The sequence below is a fragment of the Erinaceus europaeus genome, chromosome 3 (assembly GCF_950295315.1).
Source record: "Erinaceus europaeus chromosome 3, mEriEur2.1, whole genome shotgun sequence".
NCBI lineage: Eukaryota > Metazoa > Chordata > Mammalia > Eulipotyphla > Erinaceidae > Erinaceus > Erinaceus europaeus.
The window spans coordinates 149,754,678-149,774,457 of NC_080164.1; the positions used below are offsets into that span (position 1 = coordinate 149,754,678).

At 35.9% G+C, this 19,780-nt stretch overlaps 1 pseudogene; it reads left to right on the forward strand.

Annotated features, from left to right (window-relative positions):
* Positions 1-287: 287 nt before the first annotated feature.
* On the forward strand, positions 288-14,606 carry LOC103128797 (B-cell CLL/lymphoma 9-like protein; annotated as a pseudogene).
* The last annotated feature ends 5,174 nt before the right edge of the window (positions 14,607-19,780 follow it).

Genomic DNA, 19,780 nt, shown 5'->3' on the forward strand with positions numbered 1-19,780 from the left:
TTATTTTTAATTTAGTAACAGAGGGGAAAAAGTTAATATTTAGGGGCCAGGTGGTGGCGCACCTGGTTGAGTGCACATGTCACAATATTCAAGGACCCCAGTGTGAGCCCCTAGTCCTGCTTTACAAGTGGTGGTATTGCAGGTGTCTGTCTTTCTTCCTCTGTATCCCCCCTTACCCTCTTTATTTCTGGGTATTTCTACCTAAAAAATAAATATAACACATTTTAAAATTAATAAAATTAATATTTAGACTGATAATTTAAATTTAAATTATTATCATCAAAAAGATGGCAGCTATTTTGGTAAGTCAACTGTTGGAAGACAGTCTTTAAACATCTATTTTAAGAACAGTTCTATGTGTTAATTTCTTTTATTTATGAGATCTTTTTAAAATTTATTTATTTTCCTTTTTGTTGCTCTTGTTTTTTTATTGTTGTAGTTATTATTGTTATTGATGTCATCATTGTTAGATAGGACAGAGAGAAATGGAGAGAGGAGGGGAAGATGGAGAGGGGGAGAGAAAGATAGACACCTGCAGACCTGCTTCACTGCCTATCAAGTGACTTCCTTGCAGGTGGGGAGGCAGGGGCTCGAATCAGGATCCTAACACAGGTCCTTGTACTTCGTGCCATGTGCGCTTAACCCGCTGTGCTTCCGCCTGACTCCCTATGTGTTAATTTCTTCAGACAACATTGATGAACATGCTTTTGATAAGCTAAAAAATGATATATAGACAACTTATCTTACTAATTTGTTTTTTCTGTGGACTGTAGACCATCAAAATATTACTGGGGAAAAAAAAAAACATGTGCAGCAGCATCTTGAAATGATCCATTCATTGTGTTAGCATAGAAGGATGACAACCAAAACCTGTGTTATAGAAAATAGAATGTTTGCGAAGGTATTTGTTGGTCAACATACATTTAATGCCGCTTGACTTATTTCAAGCAGAAAAACGAGTTATTAGCACCCTTCTTTTACTGATGAGAACATCAAATTTCAGGAATAATACTTATTTGTTCACATTTAGGCAACAAATCTTAGCAAAGATGTAGAGAGAATGATCCCAATAATTTTTTAATTTATTTTTTATTTAAGAAATGATTAATTAACAAAACCATAGGGTAGGAGGGGTACAACTCCACACAATTCCCACCACCCAATTTCCATATCCCATCCCCTCCCCTGATAGCTTTTCCATTCTCTATCCCTCTGGGAGCATGGACCCAGGGTCATTGTGGGTTGCAGAAGGTAGAAGGTCTGGCTTCTGTAATTGCTTCCCCGCTGAACATGGGCATTGACTGGTCAGTCCATACTCCCAGTCTGCCTCTCTCTTTCCCTCGTAGGGTGGGTCTTTGGGGAAGTGGAGCTCCAGAACACATTGGTGGGGTCTTCAGTCCAGGGAAGCCTGGCCGGCATCCTGATGACATCTGGAACCTGGTGGCTGAAAAGAGAGTTAACATACGAAGCCAAACAAGTTGTTGAGCAATCATGGACCCAAAGGTTGGAATAGTGGGGAAGTGTTGGTGGGGTACTCACTAAAACTCTAGTGTACTTCTGCTTTCAGGTATATATTTTGCACTAGTTTATGGATATGTGTGAACATATGCTCTATCTCCTGGAACCTGGTGTATATCTAGGTTTTGGGACTTTGTTAGAAAGTGATCCACCTGGGATGGAATTAGAGAATACTATGAAAGGAAAGGTCTCACCCGAGTAATGAAGCTGAAGGATTGTCATTCCACACCTGAAGTCTCTGGACACAGTCTGAAGCATGTTGAGGTGGCAATCGTTGCGTTGATTAGGTTGTGATCGGCGGATGCAATATTATTTGATATGGATTGGGAGAGGCATGCGGGAAAGTGGGCCCTATCCTAAGGTTCCAGGACTGGGGGAAATATAGGCTTTATAGTGGAGATGTGATGTTCCTGCTGTCTTAGGGTTCAAAAAGACAATGGATAGTTATTGTTATCATCATATTATTTGGTAATTGGGTTAACTTTGAAAAGTCCTTTTGTTAGGGTTTGCTGTATAGTACCTAATATCTTATATAGCTGTGCCACTGGTTGCTTCTGATCTACTTGGTCTAGGCTTTTGAGAGAGCCCACATATCAAATACACATCCTATATATTAAAAAGACTCAGTCTGTGTTTTAAAAACTTCGAGACATACAATTAATTTCCCCCTCTCATATTAATTAACTCTCATATTAATTAACTAGTGATTTATATGACCACACTTTACTAGGAGTGTACATAAACACCATTCCCACCACCAAAAGACTGTGTCCCATCCCACCCACCCACCCCCACCCCGATCCCAATAATTTTAAGTTAACTTTCCAGTTAAACCAAAATTGCCTGGGTGTTTAAGAATAAAATGGCACCTGAGAGATAGCTCACAGGATAGGGTGTGTGCCTCATCATGCATGCAAGCTACCACATGGGAGGTGGAATGACACTGAAGGATGTTTATGTTTTTGTGTCTCTTCCTGGGTCTGTCTCAATGACAAGTATCCCAGAGGGGTGAAATCGCACATGAATGAACCCCTGGCTTTGAAAAATAAAAGCATAAAAAGGGATTGTAGCATTTGTTGGAACATTTAATTATGATGATATAATTGAGACTTTTATTTTTTTTCCAATAATGCAATTATGCGTATCATAAATGTTCCAGATGAACTGTGCCAAGTGCTTCCCTTTACTCCTTAGAGTATTTGCTACTCTAACAATCAATAAAACACAGTCTAGAAAAAGCTGAATCATAGGCAATGTAGTGACTCTCCTACATTTTAAGTGTTTAATATTGTTGCTGAAAACTCAAAGTTAGAACTCTGAACTGTTTTAACAGAAGAAAAAAGCAGAGGGAATTACGATACCACAGAAGAATAACACTCAAAATAGTATGAGTTAAGGAAGAAATTTATGCAGAAGAAATAAACATAAATACATCCACATATACCTATATGTATATATTGGGTATATAATTTGTACGTCTGCCTAACATGCATATATTAAAAAACAAGGGGGGTCAGGCGGTGGTGCAGTGGGTTAAGCGCATATGGCTCAAAGCGCAGGGACCAGCATAAGGATCCTGGTTCGAGCCCCCGGCTCCCCACCTGCAGGGGAGTCGCTTCACAGGCGGTGAAGCAGGTCTGCAGGTGTGTATCTTTCTCTCGCCTTCTCTGTCTTCCCCTCCTCTCTCCATTTCTCTCTGTCCTATCCAACAACGAACAACATTAACAATGGCAATAATAATAACCACAACAAGGGCAACAAAGTGGGGAAAAATGGCCTCCAGGAGCAGTGGATTCATGGTGCAGGCACCAAGCCCAGCAATAACCCTGGAGGAAAAAAAAAAACTGATTCCAACTGGTCTTTCTAGTTAAATTACTACCTCAGTAATAGAAACAAACTTTGTAAATTACTACCTCAAAAAGAGAACCAAATGTGGAAGCTTGTGATTCTGTGATTTTTGTGTGATGTGAGTTGGTATCATTTTTTTTTTTAAATGTGCTCATTTGACTAGAGCCTGGGCAGAAAAGCTTTTGAGCCAGTGCAGTCCTTCACTCCTAAAACATGGACCATTGCCCAAGGCATTCTGGGATTATAAACATAAACTAGCATTTCAGCAACAAGATTATCTATTGAGAAGCCAAAACCTTTGAATAAGGAAAAACGGTATATTTATTATATGCCACCTATGTTTTTTTTTGTCTCAAATTGATAGCATAAGTATTAATAGTAACATTTTCTGGCATGCTCAGAAAATATGGATGCATAAATGCTTGGTAAGAAGGGGGATGTATCCTAAATGACAAGAAAAGCTATTATGAAACCTATAGTGAATGAATAGGAATTTGGTAAAGACCAGGATATATTCTCTCCTGATACTTTAATAAGTAAGCAATTGTGTGCATGTGTGTGATTTGCAAATCTCATGCGAATATTCATTGTGACTTTGGAAAGTATATGCTGATGTTTACAGTGAGTGACTTAGGTAGTATTAGACATATTAATAGTGCAATAAGTCTTTTTATTTTTTCCTGTCTTAAAATTAACTCCTTCAGGATTGCATTCTGGTAAGTGAACTGTGTAGTCAGATTAATTCAATATGGTTAAGAGCTTAAATATTGGACTTTTAAAATGCAATTCTAGCTCTTCTATATTATAGTTATTGTGGATATACTGTCCTGATTATTCATTATTATTTTTTGAAGATAGTGAAAAATTATATTTATGGAATAATTTTTCTTTCCTTTCATTTTTTTTGTAAATCAGATGTTGGTCAGTGGAAATCTTTATAAAGATTTTTCTATTTATTTTATAACTAGTCATTATAACTAGACATGTGTTTAAAATGCCTGGACATGTAATTTAAAAATGTGTTATTATTGTTTTTCACTTCTAGCAATTGCATTTCAGACTAGGAATGGAAAGAGAAAAACTTGAGTCCACAGAGCTATAGAACAGATTTCTCTAGGTTTACTGGATTTAAATCATAAATGTGATCAATTTTATAAATTAACACATAAAGGCAGTGAGAGAAGAAACCATTTTAAAGAAATACACACAACTTTATGAGTTTGAAAAAATATTTAGTATTTATATGGAAACACAAAAATAGCTTATTTAAGAGGATATGAGTTTGAATGACTAGAGAATCAAATTCTTATTAAAATTTAAAGATGAGTATTTTAAAATTTATTTTATTATTTTCATTTATTCTTTTATTTTGCATAGAGTTAGAATAGAAATATTTAGGTGGTAGGGAGAAAGAGAGAGAAGAAAAGAGAGAGAAAGGGAGAGAGAGAGAAAGAGAGAGAACTGAAACACTTCTTCACTACTCCTGAAGATTTCTTCCTGCAGGTAGGAAACAGGCAATTGTACCTGAGTCCTTTTGCACTGAAATATATGCACTCAGTCAGGTGTGCCAGGACTAGATCCCCAAATGAGTATCTTTTTAGAAGAATTTTTCTTAAACTTGAAATGAGGATGTGTGAAAGGGAAATGGATATCTAATACAACTAAGTTGGAAGAAGGAAACAAATTCCTTAGGATAAAGGTAAAAGTCACAAAGCTCAGCTAAGACAAATGTGAAAGAGAAAAGGAAATAACATTTACTGCTGTTGTTGATGGGCCTAGTAAAGACAGAAATAAATTTTAAATTGAGAAATGAACATGACTGATGTTTAAAAGACATTAAGAAAAAGAGTAAAAGACAACTGAGTCAGAGGGGATGTATCTTTAAAAAATACAGAGGCTTTAACATATAAGAGAAATTTTAACATATAAGAGAGAAAGTCAGTTTCTTGGGATGAATGACTCTGAAAATGTCCAATAGTTCTAGTTTATCTATCTCTTCATTTAGCTCCCTTATGTCTTTACTGATTTTCTGCCTGGATGATCTGTCAAGTTGAGATAGTGGGGTGCTGAAGTCCCCTACTATGATTGTGTTATTGTTAATATATTGCTGTAGCTCTTTCAGTAGAAGTTTGATGTATTTAGATGGCTTCTCATTGGGTGCATAGATATTAATAATTGTTAAGTCCTCTTGATTGACTGATCCTCTGAGCATTAAGTAGTGTCCATTCCTATCTTTTTTAATCTTATCTATTTTAAAGTCTATCATGTCAGATATGAGAATAGCTGTTCCTGCCCTTTTTTGTGGGCCATTGGCTTGAATGATAGTTTTCCATCCTTTCACTTTAAGTCTGTGTTTGTCTTGTTGAGTTAGGTGAGTTTCCTGTAGACAACATATTGTTGGCTTGTGTTTTCTGATCCATCTTCCTACTCTGTGTCTTTTAATAGGTGAATTCAGGCCATTGACATTTATTGATATCAAAGATTGAAGATATTTTAACGCCATTCTTGTAGAGTTTTAGAGTGTTTTGATATATGTCCTATTTGTGGTGGTCTGACTGTTTATAGGAGACCTTTCAGAACTTCTTTCACAGAAGAGATCCAAAAGGCCGAGAAACACATGAAAAAATGCTCCAAGTCTCTGATTGTCAGAGAAATGCAAATCAAGACAATAATGAGATATCACTTCACTCCTGTGAGAATGTCACACATCAGAAAAGGTAACAGCAGCAAATGCTGGAGAGGGTGTGGGGTCAAAGGAACCCTCCTGCACTGCTGGTGGGAATGTCAATTGGTCCAACCTCTGTGGAGAACAGTCTGGAGAACTCTCAGAAGGCTAGAAATGGACCTACCCTATGACCCTGCAATTCCCCTCCTGGGGATATATCCTAAGGAACCCAAAACAGCCATCCAAAAAGATCTGTGTACACATATGTTCTTGGCAGCACAATTTGTAATAGCCAAAACCTGGAAGCAACCAGGTGTCCAACAACAGATGAGTGGCTGAGCAAGTTGTGGTATATATACACAATGGAATACTACTCAGCTGTAAAAAATGGTGACTTCACCGTTTTCAGCCGATCTTGGATGGACCTTGAAAAAATCATGTTGAGTGAAATAAGTCAGAAACAGAAGGATGAATACGGGATGATCTCACTCTCAGGCCGAAGTTGAAAAACAAGATTAGAAAAGAAAACACAAGTCGAACCTGAAATGGAATTGGAGTATTACACCAAAGTAAAAGACTCTGGGGTGGGTGGGTGGGTGGGGAGAATACAGGTCCATGAAAGATGATGAATGAAATAGTGGGGGTTGTATTGTTAAATGGGAATCTGGGGAATGTTATGCATGTAAAAAAAAAAAAAAGAAGTAGAAACGCAAAGCAGAAATTGACTAAAAAAAAAAAAAAAAAAGAGAGAGAAAGTCAATAAACAATTTTCACAAACAACCTTTGGGCAGTTAGAAATCACATTTTATAGAAATAAATGGGAGTAGAAGCCTAGTATAATCTGTCTACACTCATTATTTTAAAAACAGGCTAATAAAGCATTTTAAGGTGCTATGAAACCATACACATAAATTTAAGCTGTCAGGCTTTAGAAGGAAAATGAAGAGCTCACACACAAATAAGGATTAAGAATAAAGCAAGTTGAGAGAATTTTTTGAAACTGTGACAGTGCCATTGTTCTACAAAAGATAATGAGTGGCACAATTAATCTTAATGAATGATTTGGACAAATAAGGACATCATTTCATTCATAAATATGTAATAATTAGAATAGTAATAAGTATAATTATTACTATTATGAGATAGTAGAAGAGAGAGAGAGGAAGATAGACACCATCACTGAAGCTTCTTTCAATGCAGTGGGAGACAGGCTCTCAAATACAATATCCAACAAAGCTATTTTGCAGGCCTATAAATATTTATTACTGATGCCTGAATGATAGGATCCTTGGGATTTGTTTTAGAAAAAAAGAATTCACACACTTTGCAAATACTTGATGTGGTAGAAAGGAAAAGAGGACTACGTTAAGTAAAAAAATAACTACTTCTATCTATCTATCATCTATCTACCTTACCTCCCTACCTACCTCTGTAACTACCTGCCTACCTAGCTTTTGCCATCTATCTATGCAACTTGGTATACTTGAAAAAAAATAGACCAGATCAGATAGAGATATGGAATAGTATGATTATATCCTGTTATTCAGAAAAAAAATATGCATGAGAATGCCACTATGCCTACAACTCCAACTGTCAGAATATTCAAAATTTGAAAGAAAATCAGATTTTGAAGACTAGAACTTAAAAGAAAGTACTGGGAGTCTGGCGGTAAGAGGTTAAATGCATGTGGCGAAGCACAAGGACTAGCTTAAGGATCCCGGTTCCAGCCCCCACTCCCTACCTGCAGGGGAGTCACTTCACAGGGGGTGAAGCAGGTCTGCAGGTGTCTATCTTTAGCTCTCCCCTTCTCTGTCTTCCCCTCCTGTCTCCATATCTTTCTGTCCTATCTAACAACGGCATCAATAACAACAATAATAACTACAACAACAATAAAAACAAGAGCAACAAAAGGGAAAATAAATAAATTAATTAAATTCATAAAAATAAAAGTACTAATATGCTTTGAACTAATGAATCCAAAAACAATCAATAATTCAACTTTTCTTTTCCAGTTTGGAAAGTTTCAGTTTTAGTTTTCCAGGACACTTTGGAATTTCTTTATATATTTCAACTGGATATATAGGCAAGGTTGAAACCATCACATAGTCAAAAATATAAAGAATTCTGTCTATAAGTAGAAGGAGTCAGTTGTAATAGGTAAAAGCTTTAATGCACAATGCACATCTCAGAATAGAAAAATAAAAATAGTATAGAGGATTAAACTTAAGGGGAAAATAGTGAAATGAGTTACAACTAAGTAACCTTAAACATTGTTTTATTATTTTATTTTGAGTAGAGACAGAAATTGAGAAGGAAGAGGGAGACAGAGAGGAAGAGAAAGAGACACACCAACAACAGTGCTTTTCCTCTGTAACTGGGGACCAGGGATGTGAACCTGTGTCTTGTGCATTGTAGTGTATGTGCTCTACCAGTTGTGGCATCACCCTGCTTCAGTGTTTTTTAAATATAAATTTTGCTTACCCTATTCAAATAAAAGGATGAAAACTACTAGCAGAGCAGGTTCATAATCAACTCAGTATCAAATTACTAGAAAAAAAAGTGCTAAAAGGAATACTGGTAAAAACGTGGGCTGAAATATTCAGTGTGTAATAATTGTGAAAGGAATATAATTTAATTAATGCCTGGAAAACATAATATAATTGTACTTCATAAAAATTTCTTAATAGCTTACCTTGTAGAGAACACACACCGTGCACGCGAGAGGGCTTGTGTAGGCGCTCGGGACTACCGCATGGGAACCGTGTAAAGGGCTGGTGGAAAATTGCTGAGGTGTCTCACCTTTTCTTTCTCTTTTTCTCTGTCATTCTACTACTCTTTTGAAAAGGAGTCTTCTGGGAGTAATAGAATCCTGCAGAATGAAAATATTTGCCTAAAGCTCCAGCAAGTACTGGGTAGGAAAAAAAAAAAAAAACAGAAAGAGAATATATATGCTTAGAAAATGTATTATTTCAAGTACTAAACTCTCAGAAAACCTGCTCCTGGAGGATTTTTCTCCTCAGTAGTAAACACTAGAGTACATGTTTGAATTATTTTCTTTGGAAATATTCTTATATAAAGTTAAAATGAAGTTTCTGTGTTTAATATTACTCACCTTATGAGTCTTCTACTATTCTAGAAAACAAACAAGAAATAGATTTACTTGCACTTTAATATCTGGTTTCTAGAAACCCAATTCAGTAATGAAAACTTCTTCAGAGACTCTAGATGAACTTATATTTTCAGAAAATCATGCTTTGATTCCAAAACTATGTAGTCATTTGACTAAAAAGAAAGTAGGAAATAAGACAAACCGAGGCAAGAGAAGAGTGTTTGAGGTGATTCACTGGGACAAACTGACAGTGGAAATGCTTCAACACAGACATACTGAGAAACATGTATATATAAGCAAAAACATTCTTAAAAAGAGTAAAGAAGTAAGAAAACAATGAAGTTAGGGTGCCAAGGGGGTAGTGCGCCAGGTTAAGCACACATAGTACAACAAGCAAGGACCTGTCAAAGATCACAGTTGGAGTTTCTAGTTCCCCACCAGCAGGGGCACTGCTCCACAAATGCTGAAGCAGGTCTGCAGGGGACTTTCTCTCTCCTTATCTTCCCTTCCTCTCTCAATTTATCTCTGTCTTATGAAAAACAATTTGAAAAGTGAACACAGGTGCAGTGGATTTGTAGTGCAGGCACCAAGCTATACTGATAACCCTGGAGGCAAACAAAAAACAACAAAATGAAAAAAGAAAAACTAATGAAGTTAAATAAAAATTGTAAGAATTATTTATTTTCAAGGGGCTGGTGGTGATGCACCAATCAGAGCACACATGTTACAAAGTACAGTGACCTGAGTTCAAACACACACCTGCAGGTGGGGGGAGCTTCACAACTAGTGAAACAGTGCTGCACTCGTCTCTCCTTCTCTCTTCCCCTCACTACCTCTCCCTTCCTTCTTAATTTCCGTCTCAATAAAATAGATAAAATATTTTTTAAAAATTATTTTCAACATCAATTTTGAAGGAAGGGGAATATATAGTATGTTAATTATTTCTATAAGCTCAATATGGATGGATCAAAAATTCTCAAATTTAAATTTTATTACTTATGTAAAATTAATTAAGACATTTTTATGTCATTATTTATATTAAACAGTAACAACTAGTGAATTCATTAAAAAATGACTATGTAAATGAAAGCAATGCAAATGCTATTGATGCTAAGTCATTAATGCTAAGATACACTTTTTATTTCCTAATTGTAGTATAAGATTTATTTCAGCTTTCTGTAGACAGCTGAACAGTCCTACAGGGGTTTTAAGTAATAAATAAGAAGTTCTGGTAGATTTTATAATAATCTCACAGAGGTGGGGCAGAACTGCAAATTGTTAGTTGTTTAACTGAGTCCATTTGTTGTTTCTTACAACATCAACTGGGAGAAGTGAATTTTTACTTGAGAAGATGAGTCTTATTTTATTTTTAAATAAATATGACTTTGTTTGTTTACAGAAATTAAGAGGGGAGGGGGAGGAAAAGACACCTATATCAATGTTTCATTGATTGTGAAGCTTCTCCCTTTCAGGTCGGGATAGGGGCCTCAAGCCCAAGTCCTTGCACACTATAATGTGCAGCTGATTCAGATGGGCCTCCAACTAGGTGTGTCTTTTTTTTCCGACTTGAGAGTTTCAAGAAAAATAAAATTCTTCCAAATATATTCTTAATAGTGATATCTATCATTCATGTATTCAATTATTTTTGTTGTTATTATACTAAGCTCCTAATATATTTATTTAACAAAGATGATTTTAAAGTACAGACAATACAACCTGTGCATGATATTCATTGTAATACTATCATGAATGTGAAAAAGGTATCTTGTTACAGTTGGGAGTTTGTGTATGCACAAATTATTTAAATCTTAGTATACTAAGTCCAATTTATAATGGTGAATATTTTAAAATAGTACCCCCAGCCAAGTTTGGGATTGGAATTATTTTGTGTCTATAGTTTGTTCAAGAGCCAGGTTAATCAAATAGTATGCAGGGATGCTTCACTCAGTGTTATTCACCACAATCATAATTAATTATTATTATTTTTGCAATCACCAAGTATATACAGATGTTACCACATACTTTAATATATTTTAAAATCAATGCCAGTTTTGCTGACTTTTGACTTAAATTTATGGCTTAAATTTATGAAGTAACTAAAATCCATATTTTTCAGAGGTGTTTACCTCTTAGTTCAGTGTGTTATATACACATACAAAACACTAGACTCAAACTTGGATTATTCCAAAAAGGGAAATTCATATATATATATATATATATATATATATATGAATATGTATATATGTAATTATATGTATATATGTAATATATATGTAATTTTAATTAATCAATCAATCAATTATTTTATACTTACTCAGCTATGGCTTATTATGGTGTTGCTGGGAAATAAACCTGGAATCGCAGAGCTTCAGGCAAGAAAAATCACTTACATAATTATTAAGGCCTCTCACTAGCCCTTATATTCTCTTAATGTAACTCACAAATTTAGTCCCAGTTAATACTAATATGACTTTCATATGATACCACTCAAATCCAAACAGAAAACAAAATAATAAACTGTCATTAATGTATTCATAGGGTAGAAAGTTTAATGATGACTGAAAGATTTGAAAGATTTAAAAAACTTTGAAAGAGAACTCAATATATAGATTGATACTTTTTTTCCCTGGTGGTGAGTAAAAAAGTAACAGTTTGGAAAATATACCATTAGAATGCTTATTGAGCTATAAGCCTGAGTATTTCTCTGAACAAAAGAGCCTGTGGTAGCAAGAAGGCAACACAGTGCACTGAGAATTCCTTTCAGATTCTATATTCAAAGTTCTGTTAGGGACACTAAAGATTCTCTGTTTCAAAATTGTCATCTTAGACGAGTTAATCTTCTAAAAGGATAAAAATAAGTTAATGATAGTTAATAAATTAATAAGGGCCAGAATCTGAATCTACTAACTTTCACTTTATAACTTTCATGGATAGCACAGTGTTGAAGAGTTCATTATTATTTCATGGATATACAGTTACTCTCCAGGGTTAACATTTTACATGTTTTCACTGTTATTTCTTTCATAAATAATTTTCTGGCACACAAATGAGCTTGCATATCATTGTAGAATTTCATAAAATCTATAAAATGAAGCTTGTCGCAAACAGAGATTCTACTTTGAATTCAGTCTTGACACTCATACAAAAATAGCATGGATGACTCACCATCAGTGGCTTTCCAGAAAGGTTGGGAGCTTGTCTAAAAGATAATAAAATTTGTTTGCCTTATTCTCATTAGTCTTGGCTGACAGTCTCAATCACAATTCCAGAAGACTAAAAATAGAATCATGGAAATTTCAGAGTGCATGACTATAGGCAAAAAAATCGATCAGGGAAGACTAGTCAAGTCTGTGAATTTGCAGACTTCACCATTGTGAAAGAAAGTTGAAACATGCAATGGAATACACAAAGCAAGCTTCCTATCCATTCAGACTAATAAAAATAAATTCAGTCTGGGAGGGAGAATAATAACTACCATTCATATCAAGTTCTAATTTCTTTGCCAATTGATATCTACATATCACTTTATGTCACACTCATTTAAATATATACTTATGCCCATTTTCTGGATGAATACATTGAGGCACAGAAGATTAAACTGTCCACATCAATCATCTATGTTGATTACTTTATGTAATATCTCCACCTTTTGTGTTCTTCATTCTAATAAGCTACACATAACTTTGAGAAAAAATTGGCATCCTGAAACTTCAGATTCTGTATTTATAAAATGAAATAATATTAGAAGAAACTCTATAGATTAATTGTGTAGTTAAAGAAGAAAATATCTGAGAAATATTTGCCATTCTCTACCTCACCTATTATCTGCTATATAATATCTAGCTGTGATTATTATCGACAAAATTCTATCCATTTTAAATATTCAAACATTAGCTATTTCTAATACATGTGCATTAGATTGTCACATAAATTTGAAAATAATAACAATTGTGTCAAGATTATAATTTATATATTTTGTATACTATGTGTACTTGATTATAACAAAGTCAGAATTGAAATTATTGAGAATGAAAAACCTACCACTTTATAGAAATAGTAATGATTTCTTGAAGAGAATTATTTCCAACAACCAAATGCTTTTTCTGACTTAAATACAATTGCTTTTAGTGACAACATGGAATAAAATTGCTTTAGTTAGAAACTTATATCATGTAGAAGAATAGAAATATTTAGTTAATTTAAATAATTTCATTACATGAAAAGTGGGTGGGATAAACCAAGTTCTTTGCAATGTTATTCCAACCAACTGATTTTTAGATCTAACCCAAAGGGAGATAAGGCATCAGCTTGGCTATGTCAGCTATGATTGACAAGTAGATTTTAAAATATTCAACTAAAAGCAATTAAAACGTGGAAATAGGTAAGTGAATTATAAGTCTTCAATTCATGACATCAAAGGAGCCTTTAAGCTATGTCACCCAATATGTCAATTATAGTAATTTCTAAGACATAACACTTTTTGCTATGCAGCCACCAATCTTCAATAGAAGTTTGCATTTGGGAGCGGGGGGCCTAGCCTGCAGCAGCCTGCCCCAGAGGATCTGCCCAGCCAGCCACCTGGCCCCCTGCTCCCCCAGCAACACCTGATGGGCAAAGTCATGGCTGGGCACATGGGCTTCCAGGCGTGGAATCAGTGCTGAATGAACCAGCTGAGCGAGGTGATCCGGCCCACCCCTACGGGAATCCCCGAATTTGACTCGTCAAGGATCATCCCCTCTGAGAAGCCAAGCAGCACCCTTCAGTACTTTCCCAAGAGCGAGAATCAGCCCCCCAAGGCCCAGCCCCCAAACATGCATCTCATGAACCTGCAGAACATGATGGCAGAGCACACCCCCTCACGGCCCCCAACCTCCCGGGCCAGCAGGGAGTCCAGTGGGGGCTCAACATGTCCATGTGCCACCCGGACAGATGTCCTTCCTGGGCAGAATGAGCGTGCCCCCACAGCAGGGCATGGTGCCCCATGGTCTGCACCAGGGCGTCATGTCCCCTCCACAAGGCCTCATGACCCAGCAGAATTTCATGCTGATGAAGCAGCGGGGGATGGGGGGTGAGGTGTACAGCCAGCCACCCACATGCTGTTTCTTCAGGGCTCCCTCATGGGCCCCCCAGGACCCCAGCAGAACCTCATGGTGTCTCACGTGATGCAGCAGCGCAGCGTGTCTCTGGACAGCCAGATGGGCTACCTCCTGGCACCAGGCAGTATGGCCAATCTGCCATTCTATTGGTTGGGGGCTGGAGCTGGGGCAATATGTAAAAATACAATAACCTCAAAACAAAACAAAACAAACAAACAAAAACAAAAAAAAGTTTGCATTAAGTTATAAAGAGGCTTTGGTAAGATAGTCACATGATAAAAGATGCAACAAAAGCCATGAGAAGAAAGTTCTTCACATTTAATGGGTTTTAGCTTCAGGCTTGAGGAAAAAAAAAAAAAAAAGCCTTCAGAGTTCGTTTGTTATATTAGGCTTTCTGTTAAGCTTTAATAAAAGTTTTTAGCATTGCACCTATGCAACACCCTAGTGCTTTTGTCTAAATAACTGTAGTTAGAAAACAAAAATTTAAAAAAATATTCTTATTTTTCTGTCATGATCTCTGTAGGCAATAGTCACTGACTCTGTGAATATTTTCAGCTTGGAAAAGACAGTGAATGTCATCCAAAAACCGTGGGACTGCTAATAGAGAAGGATGACTTTATTGGAAAGAAGACAATTTGTATGTTGGGAAGCTAGTCTGGTCAGCACAGAGTACACAGCAAGCTTTGGAAAGGGAAAGATACTGTGGTGTTCAAACTTTGTAAGGAATAAATTTAAGCTGATGTAGCAATCTCCTTGTTCTAAAGTTTTCTAGAAAAAATATGCATTTTTGTAGGGGAGTAGTAAGCATATGGGATTGATGATACAAATGTAATCATATTTAACATGTACAGAAAATAGTAGAAAATTTATTTTTAAAGTCACTTTATTGGGCTGTTAATGGTCTCTAGGTAAAAATTTCTCATCTCATCATGACAGGTGTTGCTGTAACTGGTTTTTGTTTGTTTACGTAAGGTAATGAGGAAGTAGGACAAAAAGTGCTCTGTTGTGCAGCCTTCATGGATCATTTCTGTCTAACTTTGGGGGTTTTGTAAAGTATAGCAGTATTTGTGAAGTTCTGAATCAGTGTAATAAAATCCAAATGAATGTCTGCCAAGAGCAAGTTGTCCCATGTCCAAACGACAAGTCTCTAGCAGGGAAAAGTGAGCACATGAGATTGTGCCTGCATACTTGCACATGTGTTGATACCTTAGTCATAGAAGTTCCATCATTTTATTTTATTTTATTTTATTTTATTTTATTTTATTTTATTTTGTTTTCCCAGAGGGTATATAGAACCTCTAAATTCACATTGAAGGGCAGAGAGCGTCCTCCACGGGCAAAAAGGTACCCTTTGCTGTTAGCACCTTTTAAACAGAAGTAAAGTTACACAATTTTGATGGTTGGATTAAATACGCAATAGAGAAATGTCTCAGTGTAGTAGAAAGTTACATGTATAGGGAAAGACAGTAGCTACATGAACAAAAATTTCCAGGTTCCTACATACTTTGTATTTATATACTTGTTTGTAATCATCTCATGTAAAGGTAGACATTACAGTTAGAAATGGGATGTGTGCTGGGCTGAACAAACATATTTTGTGCTACCCTGCCCACCCCCTGTTCTCCTCCTTCACCACTGACCCCCGAATCCAACCCTCACCCAAAATTCCCAGATTGAAAGCAGCTTCCTTGCAGAGCTCACACCAGATGTTGTCTCCAAGCCGCCACCTTCATCAAATGCTTTCACATGGCAATATTTATATAAATTAATGTATACATGCATTACTCCCAAATACTATTGATGTTAACATATATTTTTATTTCCTAATTGTTTCAGTAGAACACTTCATTGTTCTGTGTAGAAAATCAGAAAAAAAGCATATTTAAGAAGTCAGGCATCTTTGAATGAGTGATTCTGATAAAGATAGTCACCAAAGAACTTGCATTAACATAATATCAAGATATCCTCACAATATTTACATTTAATTCTATACCTGTTCCTCAATACAGACAATGATTGTTTTGTTTTCTACTGACAGATCTACTTCTGAATTATGGTCACATTTTAACCGCTTGAATCCAAGCATCAATATCATACCAAAAGAGGTTGCATTAGCATTCATTACTCTGTCAGAAATTCTTAGTAGAAATGAAAATGATTTAAGCTACTATAGCACTTCCTACATCAAAATAGAAATATAATTACATTGCAGGTGGCAAACTACTTCAGGTACCTGCAGAGTACAGATAAAGTGGTTCATTGCCATCCATTTCCCAGGAGGTTTAACTTAATCTGCAGAATATGTATAATGTATATTAATACAACAAAGTAGAGAGAAAGCACACCTGAATCTTCCTCTAAGAATAGGCTTTGTAACACATTTTTTTCTGTCTCTAACAATCATCACTAGGTATTTTTAAGCCTATCTGCCAACCCTTGTTGTTGACCTAAAATACTTATCCAGACTTTTTACCCTTCTGAGATTCATCTACAATAAAGGGAGTGAAGATGCCCTGTATCAGTATTGTGTCAAAGAATGTTCAAAGTACCAGGTCATAGCTAAAATATGTAAAATCCCTGTCTGCATGATTATAGCAGGTAGATAGCTCAAGTTAAGTAGACATTTTCTAGAGGACGGCAGCACATATTTCTTTTTAAAAAAAGATTAGTGTCAAAAAGAGAACATCTTGCCCATTTCTACAAAAACTTTTATGGTCTACATACTAAACTTCCACATATATTGTAAGATATTGTGACATTATGCCAGATGGGCTTGTTCATTTGCTCTGTTGATTATACATCATACATGATGAGCTGACAAGTAGCTTGTGGCTTGGAGCACATATAATAGTTTAACAGCAAGTAAATCTGTTATAAATCATTGCAGTTCTAATCCATTTATGTTTACAGATTGGCAAAATCCTTTTCACAATTTGACTGATTATCCCTCTGCAATTCAGGTAAAATATCCATAAAAGTTACATAGTGCCCAATATCAATTTTAATACTTACAATTAAATTAAAAATACACGTTTGAATATCAAGCTTTGTAAAAAATAAAGTAAGGTCAATAAAAAATAAACTAATTTTATTTGGAAGAGAATTATAGACAATAATTACAAATTATAATATGTATCTGTCTTACATAGTGTCTTACATTTTATCACCAGAGTAAAACTGATGAATTCAGTTAAAAACATGAGAAATATATTTTCTTTTTTTTTTTTATTGGGGTTAACAGATTACAGTATTGTTGTTGACACATGCACACAATTTCTCATGTTCTTGTGATTGGTTTCTGAAAAACACTCTCATCTCCAGTTTAGATCCTTTTCCACCTTTTATCAGTTTTGAAATAATATTTAATAATATGGAATTTGGGGGGTTGGGAGATAGCTGTCATCCAGTAGAACCCACACTTTGCCATGTTTAAGGACTGGGTTGAAAGGCTTCAAGAGCTGTGGAGCTATGCTGTGGTGTCTATTGTTTTTATTTTATTTTATCTTATTTTATTAATTTATCTATTTTCACTATCACCAGGGTTATCACTGAGGTTCTAGGCAGGCACTACAAATCCACAAGTCCCTGAAGGCAATTTTCCCCTGTTTTTCTATTTTTTCTTTCTATTTTATTTAACAAGACAGAGAGGAATTAGATTTGGGGGTGGAGGGAGAGAGAGAGAAAGAAAAACCAGCTAACCTGCTTCACTGATCAGGAAGCATTCCCCTCAGGTAGGGAGTGTATCATTTAATGAATAAATATAGTAATACAATGCTACCTGTTAATTAACGAAGGTTCTGCTATGACAAACATTTTTTATCGTAGCTAGAAAAAGAGAGACAGAAACAGAGGGAAGAGGGAAAGAAACCACAGTACCAAGGCTTTACACAGTGCAGTGGGAGTCGGGCTCAAACTTGTCTCATGGATGGCAAAGCAGGCACCCCCAGTTTGACCTATTTTACTTGCCCTCTGACACACATTTTTCAATTTTATACGTTTTCTTTTTGGCATTAGCAAAGCTTTTACACTCCAGGACAACTTTTTCAGATACAAAGAGAGATAGAAAACACAAAGCAGAGAGAGACACCACATCACTAAGGACTCCCCCAGTGTATTGCAGGCTTGATCCTGGGCTATGTGCTTGGCAGAGCTATAATCCCTCAAACTCCAGTTTAAGGGATCCCACTGCCCCCTTGCACTTCCTAAATAATGTGACCTCTCTCTCTCTCTCTCATATATATATTCTAGTTAGTGATAACAGCAGTTATCTTCATTGTATAGTTAAGAAAATAAGAGGTGACACGTCATAGAATATTTACCTGGCAGCATATCAAAGAGAGTATCATCAAGATCCATGTCCTCTATATTAAGTTTATAAAAGAATATGCACCTATAAATATACCACCTTCCATAGAGTTGAGTAAGATGAGCCCCAGTGGGGTAAAAATGCAGATAGAGTTCTTAGAAATATATTTAAAAGAATAAAACAGATGTAGTAGGGAAAAATATATTGGTAGGTAATTAAAACCATAATTAAAATTTTGAAATTGCCATACAACTAGGAAGAGGGATCAATGTAGAACAGTACAAAATAAAGAGTTTAGTGGAAAAAATGTGTGAAAATTTAAGATATAATTGAAGAAATGTATCAGATAAGTGGAGCAATTAATTTTTTAGAAAACATGCATATGACCTCTCTGAAGATACCACATGAGACCTATTAGCATGATAAATTTAAGTCACGGTCTGTTTTAATATTGTACCTATTTGTGTATACTCTCCTCTATCCTTCACTTTTGCTTCCTGAAAATACAGCCCTTTCATTAACAATGTGTTAGCACATTATAATTTTGTATTGGGTTCCATTTACTAGACTAGCTGATGTAAGATAGAAGAAATTTGCCTTTTATTAATACTTTTAAAAATTATTTTATTATCTTTATTTATTAGAGACAGACAGAAATTGAGAGGGTAGGGGGAGAGAGAAAGAGGGAGAAAGAGTGACACCTGCAGCACTGCCTCACCATTTGTGAAGCTTTCCTCCTGCAGGTGGGGAGCAGGGGCTAGAACCCATGTCCCTGTCCATTGTAACATGTGTGCTCAACCAGGTGCACCACCACCCAGCCCTACTTTTGATCAATTCTGACTATAGAAATTGCTTGTACCTCATCACTGGATGTTCTACCTTCTTTCTGTACAAAAGGCTAGTTCTCCTACTGTGATAGCATCGTGTGTGTGTGTGTGCACGCGCGCACGCACACGTGTGTGTTGCCAGTCAGTTGGTGTGGTGTGTCTGAAGTGAACTGCTCCTGAGTCAAAAACCTGAATGGCTATAGAAATATAAAATATTTGTAATTCAAAAAAATGGAAATGAAAACTTTCCCTTTTAACATTTGAGTCACTCTTTCAGGAGATGCATCACTCATTGCTGATTGAGTTCCTCTAGGATCCTTATTAATATGATTGAGGAAATTCTGTTGTTAACACTGCAGTGTCCCACAAAGTTGCTGGCAGTGGCAGCTGAGATCTGACTCCTTTGTGTTG